Genomic DNA, 17379 nt, shown 5'->3' on the forward strand with positions numbered 1-17379 from the left:
GCAGCCGGGGCAGGAGCCGCCACCCTAGGCACTTTGGTGGCTAGCTTGGGGATATTCCCAGCCGGTCGTTTTTGCATACTCGCTACAGAGCGAGGTACGACTTGGCTCCCGGCCTAAAAACAGTCAAAGAGGATGCATCCGGTTAAAACCATGTACCGAGAAAAAGGGTACATCCGACAAAAGAAGAATAAACTGTAAACAGAAATATGGTAAAGAAAAGACTACCCTAGCATTTTTTGCGGCCAGCGCCGCCTTCTTCTCTTTCAATTGCTTCTTCCTCAAAAGAATGGCATAAGTAGCCGGTGTCTTCTCTGGTGGCACCATTCTTTTTGCTTCTTCTACAAAAAAAAAAAAAAAAGAGAAAGAAAACATGGTTAGAGATCACACAAAGTATACCCATCCGGGAAAGACTTGATCAATCAGTGAACCTACCCTTCTTAAACATGGTACTTAAATTACAAAGGGACAAAAAACCCTCATCCCTAAACCAATCCGGATAGGGCACCCAAAATTGGGGAAATATGATCTCGCTCCCGTCATCCAGTGGAGCGGTTGTCTTTAAAAAGAGACCCTTCTCCATTATTTGGTCCCAAGCTTCAGCCGGTACTTTAGGGAGAGCGTATTTTCTTCCCAGCAATGCCGAGTGCTTATTGTATCTGCGCAGCCGGCGGTTAAGTTGGGGGGATGGGGAAGAGACGACATAAAATTTACTCTTCTAATTTCTCCATTTGGACGGCTTGTCCAAAGTCATCATATACTCCATTTGAGAGTGTACCACGCATTCCACCCACCCGGCGCTCTGCTTAAATAATGCGTATGCGCAAATGTTTCCCAGCTTGGCTTGACATCCTGCAGCTCGCAGGCGGCAATATATCCAAGAATGTTGACCCATGAATTAGGGGTCAACTGCCATACACCTAAGTCATACCCCTTTAGTATGGCTTTTATGTAGTGATGGAGGGGGAACCGGAGGCCGGCTTTGAATGCCGCCTCGTAGCAGCCGAAGTAGTTGTCGGCATTGTCCACGTCGTTGGTCCAAACGACGCTTGCCTCTACAGGCGGGACAACCACTTACCGTTCCTCCCCAACCGGCTTCTTCTTTAAAAAAAGCAGGGAGTGTGGCGTTTAAAGTGACCACATCCCTGGCAAACATAGTCATATCAGTCGGTCGCCCTTAGCCGGCCTTTTGTAGGCCTCCTCGTCAATAGGAGCCGCCTCTTCAGAAGACCCTTCATCAGAGCCAGAGCCGGACTCCTCATTATCGGCTGATCCCTCTCCGGATTCTTCACCGGATCCCTCTCCGGATTCCTCAGTGTTGGAGCCAGAGCTATCCAAGATACTGTCACCCAGTGTGCTAGGTGTATTCGGGGAATTTTGTCGGATCTCAGCCGGTTCCTCGGCTTGTTCTTGATTTATAGGGTCAGCCGGATCAACGGCTGCATCATCGGACTTGTAATCGGGATCCCTTACCGTCTATTTAACCCGGGCCATTCTGTCCTGCACATGAACAAAGACGGTCAGATTCGATGTATGTGAAGGTTGTTCCAAGCACCCCCAGACGACAATCCCAGTCCTAGACTCAGCCGTTTCTGGTGACCGGCTGACCACAGTCGTAGGCTATGCCGTGTATGCATTGGTGTAGTCCATATCCTAATACTATGCAATCTGAAATAAAAGAAAGTGACAACTATGGGATGCAGGCGGTACCTTTAAAATGAGAAAGTTGAAAGAGTTGGCTTGAAGTCACCTCAGGCGGGGAACTCCACAGTGTTTAAAGCTGAAAAAGACAAAGTAAATGCTTAGTCGGTTATTCACTAACTCACCCAAAAACACCCCAGGCGGTATTCAGTGAGCTAGGTCAGAGGTAACCCAGACGGTATAAGACCGGATGGGGGGTTATGACTTGCATTTATAAAGGCTAGCTAGATTATTGTAAAACTCTCTATGATACCCTAGGCGATATTCAGCGAGCTAGGTCAGAGGTACCCAGACGGTATAAGACCGGATGGGGGGTTATGACTTGCATTTATAAAGGCTAGCTAAATTATTGTAAAGCTCTCTATGATACCCTAGGCGGTAATTAGCGAGCTAGGTCAGAAGTACCCCAGATAGTATAAGACCGGATGGGGGGTTATAACAGTTGTTTCGGGGTTTTCTGATGTCCTGCGGGAGAGTTACAATTCCGAGACTGGAACCGGACGCCTGTACCTGCAAAACAACGGAGACTCCTTGTGGTGGGAGCTCCGCCTCCAACGGTCAAGTTAGTACTTGATTAAGGAGTAATTAATGCGAAAATTAAAGTGAGTGGGTCTCTCTAGGTGAGAGTGTTTAGTGTGAGTTTTTAGCGTAATCAGCCTGTAACTCTGTGTGTAATCAATGTGTTTTTTCTGTAATCCCCCCTTAATGAGGATTAAGGGAGGTATTTATAACCTTGGGAAACGTGCCAATCCTAGGTTTAGGTTAACCTAGGGCTGATTGGGCTTCCCTCGGAAGTTGGGCCTGGGTGGCCGGTTTCTCCATTAGGCATGGAGTATGCCACGTGTCATGACATAACAGGTCCAAGGTGGACGAATTAGCGTGTGCCACGTGGCAAGCCCTGACAGTTCCAACTGGGGGACACTTGGCAGGACCTGATTGGCCCACGTGGCGCATTCCGATTGGTGGGAGCAAAATCCCCTAATCATTTGCCCCTCACAGGTGGCACGTGACTGGTCACGTGTTACCTGTGACAGGTGCCACACTGTAACAGGCGACGGCCTGCTACAGGTGTCAGTCGGCGAAAGGCCGAGAGATTTTCCCGCCCAAATTTTGAATTCTGAAAGTGACCCTTCGCCTTCTCACTTCGCCTATATAAGGGAGAGTTGTCTTGAGTCATTTTCACACTTGAGAACTTTTTGAGAGAACATTCGGACCCCTGAACTTGCTCTGACATTTTGGACCTTTTCTGCCTACCGCCTGTTCTAACAAGTCGACTGCAAAGGATTTTCAGAACTTCATCAACTGTCACTCGTTCAGGTAACTGTCGGTTCTCCTACTCTTAATTTTCTTTTTATTTTTTTTGAAATGGCACCACGGAAGCACACGACACGACCTAGGTTAGTGATCAGCCGGTCACCAAGGACGGCTGAATCTAGGACTAGGAGTGCCGCCTGCCCTTTTCCGGACCCATCTTTTCCCTTTATACAAAGTCCGACTGTATCTGTGTCTATGCAGAGCAGGATGGCCAGAACGAAAAAGACTGCTAGGATCTCAAATTCAGACGGCTCCTCCCACAGGGTGCCGATTAGTGAAACATCTGACCAGGCGCCAGATGTGGAAGTGAAACAAGGCGGCCTGAAAGCCGGCAATTCTGAGGGAGGAGTCATAGTGACCCCTTCCCATTTAACAGTTAACAATTCTGCTCCTTTTCAAAGAGAGGAGGCGGGCCCCTCCGGGAGAGGGGAGGAGTCGTCCTCTTCGGACTCGTCAGAGGGCGATTCCGAGTCTAGCTCTTTTGGCCATGCCTCTCTGGACACAGAAGAGAAAAACAGCCGCCTGCATGAGGCGAGGCTTTCTCACGCAGTTGAGAAGGGGGACAATTGGGCGGAGCCATCCACCTCTTACCGAGAGCAAAATACCCCCTACTACTGCACGGTACCTCGGGGCCGGATCACAGTCATGCAAGAGAAAGTGGAGAGCTTTATCGCAAACCACACAATGGGCCCCGACTTTTTAGTGTTTGTGCCGGATCCAGAAAACACAGTCGTCTGGCCGGCTGGTACCAATTATGATAGCGCCTGCTTTGGCTGCTACGAGGCGGCCATCAAGGCAGGGCTGCGCTTCCCATTACATCCGGCTGTTCAGCGGATATTGGATGGGTATGAGTTGGGGTTATGGCAGTTAGCCCCAAACTCCTGGGTCAACGTACTCGGCTATGTGGCCGGGTGCGAACTGCACGGGGTGGAGTCGAGCTTTGAGGCTTTCGCTCATATGAACTATCTCAGCCGGACCCCTAAGGAAGGCGGTACCGGCTGGTATCAATTGACAAGCCATAGGGGCTACCTCATGACGAGAGGTAAAGCAAACAAGTGGAAGGACTAGCGGAGCACCTTCCTCATCATTGAGAGTTCAGACACTGAGCTGAACAAGCGCTTCAATAGATGGAACAGGAATCCGCCCCTTCTTGCAGGCGGTCGTAGCATGCCGCCTGTTCCCCCCAAGGCTAAGAAACAGATCCTTGATAAAGGACTCTTTAAAGTAGAGTCGAGGGTCGACTCTACTTCAGGGGTACGAGAGCAAGTACCCCTGCACTGCGTCCCGAGCTTCAAGTGGCTCTACGACGAGTACTTTTTGGCTACCTGTGGCCTCAGCAGTCGGTGCTCAAGAGGTAGTCAGCCTGTCGAATACTCTGTTGTTCCATACATTTCTTGTTATGACTTTTATTAACTTTGCTGTTTGTTTTTGCAGCTGACGCCATGAGCAAAATTACCGCCTCCAAGACTGCAGCGGCCATGTTGCGGGCCTCCATCATGCAACAAGCTTCAACCGACTCCCCCAAGAAGGGGGCACCCTTGGTGAGCTCCGAACCTTTCACCCTCTTTTTGGAGTTGTGTTTATGCATATACTGACTTTTTTTTTTCTTCTTTTTTAGACGGGTGCTCCAAGGGCTTCTTCTTCCCAATAGCCAGACCCCAAGGCCCGGAGGACGGCTGTTGCGAGCTCTCCTGGATCTGCCAGGAAACATGTGGTGGCTGAGAAACAGCCGGCCACTTCTTCTAAAACTCCAACTGGGCCCCCTAGAAGTATGAAGTTGTCCATGTAAATTTTAGACTTGCTCCCTATTTTACTAGGTCTAATCCGTTTGTTTATGCTTGATGCAGTCGGCCCTCAGGAGCCTGACTTGGTAGAGGTGGCCAAGTCTATGATCAGAGTCGTTCCTCCAGCTGAAAGGGAGGCGGTCAGGGGTGTCGGCACCCTTGACCTAGACGGGATTGCAGGGGTCCTTGCTGAGGTATACTTAGCATATTTTTTAGTATTTGAATTCCAGGACGCCTGTTTTCTTTTTGTTTGGAAACTGACGCCTGTTCCTTTGTACTTAGGCCCTGCTTCGAGTGAACAGCCTTTGCAAGCCGCTTGACCGGAAGAACAAAGAGGTAAAGGCTGCAAAAGCTATGGCCGCCTCTGACTGTGATAAGGCAATGTTTCAAATTGCCTAAAATGAAGTTCTGACCATTGATATTCTTTATTATCAGGGGCACGCTACCGCCGCTGTTCGGGCTCAGTTAGAGGAGGCCCAGAAGAGGAATGGCGAGCTGGAGGCAACCATCACCAATCTCAAGGTCGAGCTGAAACCTCTTCGCCTAAAGATGTACTCATACGAAGCCTTGGAGAAATCATTGGCCAACGTAAAGGAACGCCTAGTGACCCAGGAGAAGAGTCTTACTCAGGAGCTCTCGGAAAAGGCCGAGCAAGAGAAGAAAGAGCTGGTCCGGGAGATGATGGAAGACTCCGCTCAAATCCAGCGCATGACTTGGGGCCGCCTCTTCCCCAATGCCGACTTTGCCTCATGGGAAAAAACGTACCGCCAGTGTTCTGATACATATAATCAAGAGATCCTGGCGGCTGCTGAGGAAGAGGCGTTGGAGGAAGCGTTGGAGGAGGAGGAGCCGGTGGTGGCGCTTGTGCCGCTTGGGGGTAATGCATCAAAAAAGGATGCAGCTGAAGCCGAGTCCAGCAAGAAGAGTGCTGACCAGGCGGCAGCTGCTAATGTTGAAGATCTGCCCCCTTCTTAAGCTTTATGTATTCTTTCCACGGCCTGCGTGCCGTTTGTTTTGTATTTACCCGACCTGGGGGCCGGGGCTTTGAATATTTTGCCGGTCTTTAATGACCGGCTTCTTTTTGATGAATTTTTGTTTTGCTTCAAATTTGTCTAAGTATTGAATATTCTAATATCCAATTGTTCACTATACCGACTGTTTTACATAGCCGATAGTTCCAGATAGGTACGAATAGTTAGTCACGCCGCCTATGCCCCTGGACGACTGGTTGTCTGTTTCCAGGATAGACGATCAGTCGGCCATTTATCCAATCAGTATTCGAACTATTTTAAAGACTGGATCCTTTTTAGGCAGGCGGTCCTGTCATTTGTAAATTTAACCAAGTAGGAAAGTGGTCTGACCAAGTGAACAGGATTGTTACTTAGTTGCCAAGGAACTGAGTAGTAGAGGTATCAAGCGGTGGGTACCGGTTGTTCCCCTTTATTCGCCAATGTTTGTTGGTTTTTAACTCATAAGTTGTTAACCTAGCAGGAGTAGTGGTTGAGAGCCCCTGTTTGCGAAAAACAGGCGGACGACTCATACCTTTTAGGCTCCATACTAAGTTTGAGGGAGTGACTATGAGTTAACTTTGGAGTTACTCAATCGTCGTCACTCTTGCTTGAGTAGTAAAGGTACCAGGCGGCGGAGGCCGGCTGATCCTTTTGATTCGCCAATGTTTGTTGGCTATTAACTCAAGAGGTTACCTAGTAGGAATAGGGGTTTGAGTGTCGCTGTTTGCCAAAAAACAGGCGGTCTACTCAAACCTTTTAGGTTCCATACTAAGTTTGAGGGAGTGACTATGAGTTAACTTTGGTGTTACTCAGTCGCCGTCACTCTTGCTTGAGAAGTAGAGGTACCAGGCGGCGGAGGCCGGCTAGACCCCTTGATTCGCCAATGTTGGCTATTAACTCAAGAGGTACCCCCTGCATTTATCCCAAGTAATACAGGCGGTCATCTGACTCAGATGTCAACTGCTACCACTAGTCTGGTTAGTGATAGAGTTATCCTTGTCTCAAAAACGACTACGTGGTTGCCCTTGGGGAAAGTCGTATAGGTGTCGTGTAATTAGTTTATAGAGCAATGTTCCACCCAAAAGGGAGCTGCTCTCTGCGACGAATTTCATCCGGAGGGATGCCGCCGGACGCCTGCTATGATGTTGGGACAGGTCGTATTAGTTTTGAAGATTGGATTAGTTGGCTTGGCGCCTGGTCTGATCATTCGGCCTCGGGCCTTGGTAAGTTCTTGGTGAACGTAGGGGCTAAGTAAAAGGAGGGTAGCCGCCTGTTAGGCACAGGGTCGGCCAGGCCCTAATCTTTTTAGCTAAGTATAAGGGGGGTGGCTGTGTGTTTGGAACCAGTCGGCCCTCTTCTATGGAGAGTAGCCGACTATATGTCCAGACGGCATGCCCCTATGGTGTTAGAGTAAAATACTCAATGGAGAGTAGCCGACTGTAAAGGTACAGACGGCATGCCCCTCTAAAGATAGAGTGAAATACTCAATGGAGAGTAGCCGACTGTAAAGGTACAGACGGCATGCCCCTCTTAAATAAAAATTAAACATGGAGGGTAGCCGACTGTTTTTCAGCAGGCATGCCCCTCTTAGTACAAAATTGATCATTAAGTGCAAACTTTTATTAAGTAGCCCTTGACTATTTACATCATTCAAAAGAAATATTTCTTAAGATTGTCTACATTCCAAGTTCGAGGCAACGGTCGACCGTCTGGTGTTTCCAGACGGTAGGTACCGTCCCTGACCTCTTCACAGATTCGGTAGGGTGCTTCCCAGTTGGGAGTTAGTTTGCCAGACTCATTAGCCCTACCAACTGCTTCCATTTTTCTAAGTACAAAGTCCCCCACTTTGAGTGGACGCCTGTGTACTTTTTTGTTGTATGATCTAGTCATTCTCAGGCGGTAAATTTCATGGCGCAAGACAGCATTGCCCCTCCTTTCAGGAAGTGAGTCCAATGACAGGCGCATGGCTTCCCAGTTTTCCTCTTCGTCATATAGCATTACTCGAAGAGTCGGCTCGTAGTGTTCTATTGGAAGAACAGCTTCCGCACCATAAGTTAGGAGGAATGGAGTTTCTCCAGTCGCCCCTTTTTCAGTCGTCCTAATGGCCCAGAGAACATGTGGTAGTTCATCCGCCCATAGGCCGCCTGCCCGTTCAATCTTTTTCTTGAGACCGTCTGAGATGATTTTATTAAAGGCTTCTACCTGGCCGTTTGCTTGTAGACGGCCGACAGATGCAAAGTAGTGTGCAATTCCTTGGTCACCCAACCAGCTTTTGAGAACAGGCGTCTCAAATTGGGGACCATTATCAAAAACCATAGACATGGGAACCCCGAACCGAGTGATGACATTTTTCCAAATGAATGAAATTACATCCTTCGTCTTGATTCCCTTTACAGCCTCCGCCTCTACCCATTTAGTGAAGTAGTCGACGGCAACAAGTATGTACCTCCTTCCGCCTGTAGCAGGCGTATATGGACCCAGAATGTCCATGCCCCACTTAGCAAACGGTAGTGGGCTATGAATGGTAGTGAGGTCAGTAGCCGGACGGTGAATTAGCTTGCCAAACCTTTGGCACTTGTCACATTTTTTCACCATCTCCATTGCATCTGCTTCTAAAGTAGGCCAAAAGTAGCCCTGCCGCCTTGCCCGTTGAACAAGCGTCCTACCGCCTATATGAGAAGCATATTAACCAGAGTGAAGATCGTCTAGTATCTCTCGTCCCTTTTCTGGAGTAACACACTTTAAGAAGGGTTGAAGGTACCCATTTTTGTGAAGTTCTCCCTTTATTATTTCAAAACAGGTTGCTCGTTTTTTCAGTGCTGCCGCCTGTTGATGATCATCCGGCAGGGTACCATTTGTCAGATATGCCCCGATTGGATCCATCCAGGTTGAGCTTCTGTCTAGGATTCCAATAGGGTCTTCCTCGATGCTTCTCTTCTCCATTACTTCCCAAAAATCAGTTCGAGGAGTATCAGAGGAGGTGGATGACGCTAATTTTGACAGTGCATCCGCCTGGTTGTTTCCTGATCTCGGCACTTGGATCAGATGGAAATCCTCAAGGGAGCCGGCTGCTTGTCGGACCGCCTGTAAATACTTGATCATGGCCGGATGGGTTGCTTCTTATTCGCCATTGTACTGACTCACTATCAATTTTCTGAATCGGAACATGCGTCTATTTTTCTTTCCCCTGCCGCCTTGCACATGCGGATTCCGGCTAATAAGGCTTCATATTCTGCTTCATTGTTTGAGGCCTTAAAACTGAAGCGTAAAGCATACTCGTACCTGTCGCCCTCTGGCGACTGACATATGACGCCTGCTCCACAACCATTAGAAGTAGAGCTTCCGTCCACATATACCTTCCAGACTTGGTCTGGAACTTGAGAGTCAGGAGGACGAGTCATCTCAACAATAAAGTCAGCAAAGGCTTGCCCCTTCACTGCTTTTCTAGGCTCGAAAGTAACTTCGAGGCTCTGTATTTCTATGGCCCATTTGATCATTCGGCCTGACGACTCCATGATGGTCAGTCGCCGCTTGATAGGTTGGTCTGTATACACGACGACTGCATGTGCCAAAAAGTAGGGCTTCAATTTTTTAACAGCCATGAAGAGTGCAAGACCAAATTTTTCCACTAGGGGATACCTCAACTCGGCATTTTTCAGTACGTGACTGAAAAAGTAGACCGGGAGCTGACAGCCGTCTCTTTCAGCAAGGAGAATAGCGCTTAACGCATGATCAGAGACGACCAGGTACATGTAGAGTACTTCTTTGGGCAAAGGGCTGACCAGCCTCGGCAAGGAATGCAAGTGAACTTTCAATTTTTGGAAGGCGGCCTCAGCATCCGGCCCCCATTCAAACCTTGCCTTTTTCTTAATTGCCTGGAAAAAGTATAAGCATTTGTCGCCTGATCGGCTTAGAAATCTTCCCAAGGCCGCCAGACAGCCTGTTAACTTCTGAACCTCTCGGATGGTACGAGGCGATTGCATGTCAATGACCGCCTGCACCTTCTCAAGGTTTGCCTCTATTCCTCTCTGATTGATAAGGAATCCGAGAAATTTCCCAGACTCAACTCCAAAGACACATTTCTTGGGATTGAGCATGACATGGTGCCGCCTGAGTGTGGCGAAAGTTTCTCGGAGGTCCGACAGATGATCTTTCTGAAGTTTAGTCTTGACAATCATATCATCAATGTATGCCTCGACGTTTCTCCCAATCTGATCAAAGAACACAGTATTTATCATTCGCTGGAAGGTAGCCGGGGCATTCTTAAGACCAAACGGCATGACCGTGTAACAGTATAACCCCTGATCAGTGACGAAGGCCGTCTTCTCCTGATCTTTCTTCCACAAAGGAATTTGATGGAAACCAGAGTAGGCGTCCATAAAACTCATCAAAGCATGGCCGGCTGTTGAGTCGACCAAATTATCAATTTTAGGCAGAAGGTAACTGTCTTTGGGGCACGCCTTGTTTAAGTCTGTGTAGTCTACACACATTCGCCAGGTGCCATTCGGCTTTTTAACAAGCACCAAATTTGCAACCCAGTCTGGGAAGTAACATTGCCGAATGAACCCTGCATCAAGTAATTTTTTAACTTCGGCGGCTGCCGCCTGACTTCTTTCTTCGCCATGGTTCCGTTTCTTCTGCCGTACCGGCTTCTTTTTTGGATCCACGGCCAGTTTATGTACCGCCAGATCAAGACTAATGCCTGGCATTTCATGGACTTCGAATGCAAAGATGTCCTTATATTCTTTCAATAGTTTGTGAAAGTCGTCACCAAGGTCTCTCAGAGCAGTCGTCCCAACTTTGACTGTTCGATCAGAACGTGAGTCGTCTAAGATCAGGTACGTATGCTCACCAGCCGGCTGAGGGCGGAACTCATCCGACCGCTCCTCTGCCAATGATTGCTATTTTCTTTCTTTTCTTGCGGCCCCTGTCTGGGATGCCTTTCTCTTCTTGCCGCCTGCTTCTTGAACATGCGCAATCTTCTTGACATTGTCAAGGTCTGTTTTTTCACCACTTGACCCAGTGGCCATAACAGTGGGCTTGACATCCGAGAGATAGCACTCTCGGGCCATCCTCTGATCTCCCCTTAGGGAGCCGACTGTTCCATTATCCCTCTCAAACTTGAGCAACATAAGAGATGGGATTATAACACCCTTGGAATTATTCAGGGTTGGTCGTCCCAGAATCATGTTGTAGGCCGAGAGTTCTTCTACTACCAGGAAACGGCCTACCATGTGTCGTCCTTCCCCTTTTTCGCCCAGACGGATGGGTAAATCCACTCGTCCCACTGGGTGGACGACTCTTCCTCCAAACCCTACTAAAGGGTGGGAGGCCGGATGTATGCAATCAGTCTGATATTTTAGTTTCGATAGACATTTGCTACTGATGAGATCTGAGGAGCTTCCGGTATCAATGAGGATTCGGTCAACTCTCTGGTTGGCCACTTTACATTCAATAACGATAGGGTCGTCATGCGGCCCTCTTACCCCTCCTAGATCTTCTTCAGTGATGACAATCTCAGGAAATGAATATTTGGACGGTCGTTCTTGGTGAACAAAATTTACATCTAACCGCCTGATATTGTCTTTGTTGCCCCTAATAGTGGGGCCGCCTCCTGAGAAGCCGCCTGCAATGGTGTAGACGACTGCATCATCTGTATCGGAGCTGTCGGCCTGTTGATTCTCTTTGGCCGACTGCTTTTTTGAGGAAGTGTTCCCCGCGGATTTCTTGACATAAGTGTCAAGATCACCTTGCTCAGCCAGGCGGTCCAGATACCGCATGAGACTGATGCAGTCATTGGTGTGATGACCAACATCATCATGATAAGCACAGAATTTATCTTGGTTCCGGTTGTTTGCAGAACCCTTCATGGGGACCGGCTTCTCAATTGAGATCCGTCCCTTGATTTCTTTTAGGATAAACTGGTTATCCTTGTTAAACACATACTTTGGGGAGTATGGTTTGAATTCTTTTTTCTTTTTCTGGGCCGGCTGTTTGGAGGAATCAGCCGCCCAGACCTCTTTTCTCTTCTCATCTTTGTTTGACGACTGTTTCTGTCGTCCTTCTCTTTTGTCGAACCTTTTCCCGTCCGACTGTTTTACCGTACAAAGATTAGTCGCCTGTATATAGGCTTCCGCTTCAATCAAGGCCTCTTGAAGAGTCGCCACCCTCTTTCGGACCAAGTCAAATTTGAAGGTCGACCCGTCCTTGAGACCTCTGAAAAAGTCAGTATAGGCTACCTCATCCGGTAACCCTTGAATCTGTATTCTCATCAGGTTAAACCGCCTGATGTAAGAACGAAGACCCTCCTTCTTGCCCTGCTGAATTGTTCCTAAATCAAGGGTTGTTTTCTTCGCAGGGATGTTCATGGCGAAGTTGGAGGTGAATAAATAAGCAAGCATCCTGAAGCTATTTACACAACCAATCGGCAGGTTGCCGAACCATTGTTGTGCGATTCCTTTGAGAGTCGCTGGGAAACACTTGCACCAGGTGGGATCATCCAACCCTTGAAGGTACATCAGGTTGGTGAAGGCCATAAGATGGTCTTCCGGGTTAGTAGTGCCGTCATAGGCGCCTACTAATACATTTTTCACTTTGGCCGGCTGAGCGGCTTCAGTAATTTCCTTGGAGAAGGCCGACGGCTGTTCACCAAGTCTAAGCAACCGTAGCTGCCAGTCCATAGGTTGGACGTTTTTTGCTGCAGGTTCACCATACGGAGGTGGCTGCAAAAAATACTGTTGTTGCGGCAAAAATGGTAAGTTTGGTACCGCCTGATCGCTATGAAAGCCGGACTGACGGGAGGTGCCGCCTGAGTGACTCTCATGATACGACTGAGTATGCTTCATCGAGGCATTTCGCAGACTGTCTTGAAAGTTTGAAGTAGAGGCCGACTCTGACAATCGGTCACTCTTCTTCTGCTCTAGCAGTAGCCGAGCGTCTGTGAATGTTTGCTTCGACCCGTCCGCCTGAATATGACGAACAGGTTTCCTATTTCCTGTAGGAAAACGGAATTTTGTGAAATCAAGGGCAGGTGGCTCCCGCTTCCTAGATTTAGGATGAGGAGTCGCCTCTCGCCCTTGAACTGGCTTCCTCTTCAGTGAAGTGGAGGGTTTCTTAGCCGACTGCTCCTTGACTAGAGCAGGCGGCTTTTTGTTGATCAACTCTTGAATTTCTCCCTTGAAGTCCCTCATGAAGGTCATGAGTTCGTTCCTTGTGATGGGAGCAGATCCATCAGTCGGCTGCTGCCGAACAGGCGGTGCGCCTGCTGGCTCGCTTCCTGTATGAAGATGTTCTCGTTCCCTCCTTTCGGTATGACGGGTACGTCGGGCCCTTAGGGTCCCGTCTGAAGCTGTGTGAGCTTCAACTTCAAGTTCATCCTCAGTATCGTGGTCCGACTGTACTTGAGGGTCGTCTAGGGGACGCCTCTCTTCAGGAGTCGGTACAGACTTGGATGCCATCTCAGAAGTACTCTCCCCACAGACGGCGCCAAATGTTTTGGGGTTTTCTGATGTCCTGCGGGAGAGTTACAATTCCGAGACTGGAACCGGACGCCTGTACCTGCAAAACAACGGAGACTCCTGGTGGTGGGAGCTCCGCCTCCAACGGTCAAGTTAGTACTTGATTAAGGAGTAATTAATGCGGAAATTAAAGTGAGTGGGTCTCTCTAGGTGAGAGTGTTTAGTGTGAGTTTTTAGCGTAATCAGCCTGTAACTCTATGTGTAATCAATGTGTTTTTTCTGTAATCCCCCCTTAATGAGGATTAAGGGAGGTATTTATAACCTTGGGAAACGTGCCAATCCTAGGTTTAGGTTAACCTAGGGCTGATTGGGCTTCCCTCGGAAGTTGGGCCTGGGTGGCCGGTTTCTCCATTAAGCATGGAGTATGCCACATGTCATGACATAACAGGTCCAAGGTGGACGAATAAGCGTGTGCCACGTGGCAAGCCCTGACAGTTCCAACTGGAGGACACTTGGCAGGACCTGATTGGCCCACGTGGCGCATTCCGATTGGTGGGAGCAAAATCCCCTAATCAACAGTGAGCTAGGATAGAAGTACCCCCAAACGGTATAAAATCGGATGGGGGGGGGGGTTGTAATAAGCATCGGTAAAAATAGTAAAAGAATTGTAAGGCTTACTCTATGATACCCTAGACGGTATCAAGGAAGTTGGGTCAGAGATACCCTATCCGGTAAAAATGCCGGATAAAGGTGCTGCAAGCAACATTTAAAATCAACAATACCCCAAACGGTAAAATACCGGATGAGGGTATAGTAAGACCTGTTTCAAAAAGGCCTGTTCAAACAATATCCAGACGGTGAGTCACCGGATGGGGGTGCATTGAACGCATATTAAAATTTGAAAAGGTCATGAAAAGACAAGGATGATGACCCAACCGGCTTTAAAACCGGTTGGGGTTTTTGAAATCATTTCTTGACAAAACAAATACCCAAGCGGTGTAATACCGGATGGGGGTGCTTTGAAAGCCTTGTTATTTGACAGAAAAAGAAAGGGTATTGTAGTCTAAACTTGGAAATGGGTCTAGGACCCCCCAGGCGGCTTACCACCCGGATAGGGAAAACATTCAACAAATCCTCAAAAAGAAAGAAGTAAAAGAGAATGAAGAAAAGGATCCGGCACCTTAGAAAATTGCAGAGAAATTACCCAACCGGTAGCCGGATGTACTTGATCTCACAAGGCCGGATGCAACAAAACTTGAAGGAAATTAGCAGCACGTATCAGAGCTCTCAAGAAATTTTTGAAAAATATGCAAAGTGTGGAGGAGAGAGAGAGAGTCTCTCATTTATAGAAAAGGAACATAAGGCGAAACAATGCCTTCTGCCCTAAAAACTTAAAAATTTGAAAAAAGGAGGGAAGATGACGAACCGTCTTCTCCCATGCGTCTGACACTTGTCACAGGTGACACGTGGACATGCCACGTCACACCTGTGAGGGGAAAATGTTTAGGGTAAAAATACCCCTAAGACACGTGGCCCTATAATAGGGCCACGTGTCAAGTTTGCAACGGTCAGCAAAGGCCCAATCCCTTTGCGACACGTGTCATTGTACCCTAATTGAGGTACAGCTCTCCCCTACTATAAATAGTAAGGGCAGATCTCATTTATTGGGATCGAATCATTTTCCAACCACCAACCAAACACAAATCCCCTTGCAAACGCTCTCAAATCGAGAAGCATTTATTGTCTTATTTCCTCATTAAGAAAGATACTAACTTAATCATCGGAGGCGGAACACCCCAGCCCCAGCTGGAGTTTTCCGTTATTTGTGCAGGTACAGGCAAAGGAAGGAGCATACTAGGAAATTGTAACTCTCCCGTAGGACACATAAAAAACCCCTAAACAAAAGGCATCTCCTTGAAAAGTGAGAAAGCATTTAAGTTCGTAATACTCTAGTTTCGTTTGGTCAAGTACCGACTAACCTTCGGGATTAAGACCGTTCGGGTAGGGTCGAGAGTGCGAGCCGTAGGAAGCCGTCGCACTTGCGAGGCTCGAGTTTTGAAGTAAGAGCTCGTGAATCGAGCGAAGCACGTGTCAAGGGTAAGAATGTCTTTTCTCTTTCTCTCTCCTATGTTGTTAAACTATGTGATTGCATGTTTAGTTGCTTTAATTAGTGAGCGGGTGTTGGACGGGTTTTTCTTCCGCGTAGCGTTGGACGCTACAAAACCCAACAGTCCGGCTATCTACCTCTAGTCTTTTCAGTATTAAGGCCACAAGAGGCCAAATAGGTGCCGTTTGTGCGCCACTCAAACATGGAGATGTAACTTTAGGGATTATCTCCTTTTATCCTCACTACTACAAAAAATGGAAAAGGACCCCTAATTAGAGACCTGTTGGACCCCTAATTAGAGACCCGTTATAACGGGTATGTTTGATGTAAGAGATCATTTAACAGAGATAACAGGTCTCTTATAAGCCCTAGTGCCCACAACTTTATTGAGAGGAGTGAGATAAGAAACCCATTGTAAGAGTCAACGGGTCGCGTACCTTCTTTTTCACTTCGCATTATATACGGGTGTAGGGCCATCCTTTTGGCTCAGTCTCTCTCCTCTGTATCTCTTTCTTTCTCAGCGAGTCACTGACATTCCCTTATGAATTTTTTTCCTCAAAAACTATTTCCTCATTCACCTCCAAGTTTTTCCCTCTTATCAATGGCTTCATCTCCTTCTTTTTCCACCTTCATCAACGAGTTCTTCGAACATATGCATCCTCCTTGTATTTTGAGAAGTCTCCGCCTTCAAGATCCCTCGTTGCTTAGCCTCTGACGACAGTTGCGAAGTGCTTCAATGCAATAAATCTAGATTTAAGCATTCAAGGTACATTCTCAAAAAAATTAGCCTTTTTTTCTCCATGTTTTCATATTTCAAGTTTTTTAGTTTCTATTTGAAACCCTATTCTTAATTTCATCCTCTAACCTTCCTTTCAATTGCCAAATAATTTTCTTTATTAATCCCATTTTTATTTACTTTAGTACCCTTAAGTTCGAATTTCACATCTGGGCAATGTTGCAATTGGCTAAATTGACAATATTTAGTGGGAATTTCGGAATACCCAATTTTAACATAGAGTTGCAATTGATTTGGTAAGTGTTCATTTGATGAATTCGTATTTTTATAATATGATTGTTTGATAATTTAATATTTTCTCAATTCAATTTAGTTTTTAAGTCTTATGCTCTATATCTTTTCGCTTCATTGTCTGATGAGCGATGGGCTTACCCTTGCAGAAATTCCTAACCCCAGAAATTCAGAGAGACCAAGAGTACCAGCTCTCGTCGAAATTGCAAAATATGGAGTTTTTTTTTTTTTTTTTTTTTTTTTTTTTTTTTTTTTTTTTTTTTTGAAACAGCAAAATATGGAGTAATCAAGCCTTATTGATGTAATTATAGTTGTAAATTTTAGTGTTAACTTTGCTTAAATTTTATGTTGGTTGATTTTTTTTTTTGTTTCATATCAATTTTTTTTTTAGCCCATGCCATTTCATATGGTCTTAAAGTATTGTAACTTACAATTTATTAATTTTCCGCCAATTTGTATACAGCATAAAAATGAAATATTCAAAATTCAAATGCAAACCACATCAAAAGCAAAAGCAACGTTTGTTTTTTTTAACAATAATAAAGAACCAATAGACCCGTTAATTAACATGATAGGTCTATTTGATACCACCAAATAGATCCCTTATCTCAAATAACTGGTCCTTTTTCCTTCTAAATTATCAATTTCCTAACTTATGTAACAGACCCGCTATCACTAACGACGGGTCTCCTTGTCCTCATAAACAAAAGAGACCTTGGGATAGAGACTCGTCCTGAGGCGGTCTCTCAGGTATATTTCAACGGTTCTCTTTCCATTTTTTGTAGTAGTACCCCCTTGTTTCTTAACGTTCACTTTAAAAATGCCGGGTAAGAATTTGGTCCTAGCCCTTATCAGGGATAGGCGGCAGAGGTGCCTTCACCCCCAGAAGATTAAGGTCCTTGTTCCAAGAGTTAAACTTCCGGTTCCGCTTTTCATCCAGTGAAGATATGGTGAGATTTTTTTTTTCGCTAGTCCTTCCACT

The 17379-nt window shown here is 46.7% G+C and overlaps 1 long non-coding RNA gene across 1 annotated transcript; it reads left to right on the plus strand.

The window, feature by feature from the left end:
* The first annotated feature begins 15709 nt into the window (after positions 1 to 15709).
* Positions 15710 to 16652, plus strand: LOC110739042. Its single transcript, XR_002514721.1, has 2 exons — positions 15710 to 16402; positions 16547 to 16652. It is a non-coding gene; the product is annotated as an uncharacterized LOC110739042 (long non-coding RNA).
* Positions 16653 to 17379: the final 727 nt, after the last annotated feature.

The sequence above is a fragment of the Chenopodium quinoa genome, unplaced genomic scaffold, assembly GCF_001683475.1.
Source record: "Chenopodium quinoa cultivar QQ74 unplaced genomic scaffold, ASM168347v1, whole genome shotgun sequence".
NCBI classification, from domain to species: domain Eukaryota; kingdom Viridiplantae; phylum Streptophyta; class Magnoliopsida; order Caryophyllales; family Amaranthaceae; genus Chenopodium; species Chenopodium quinoa.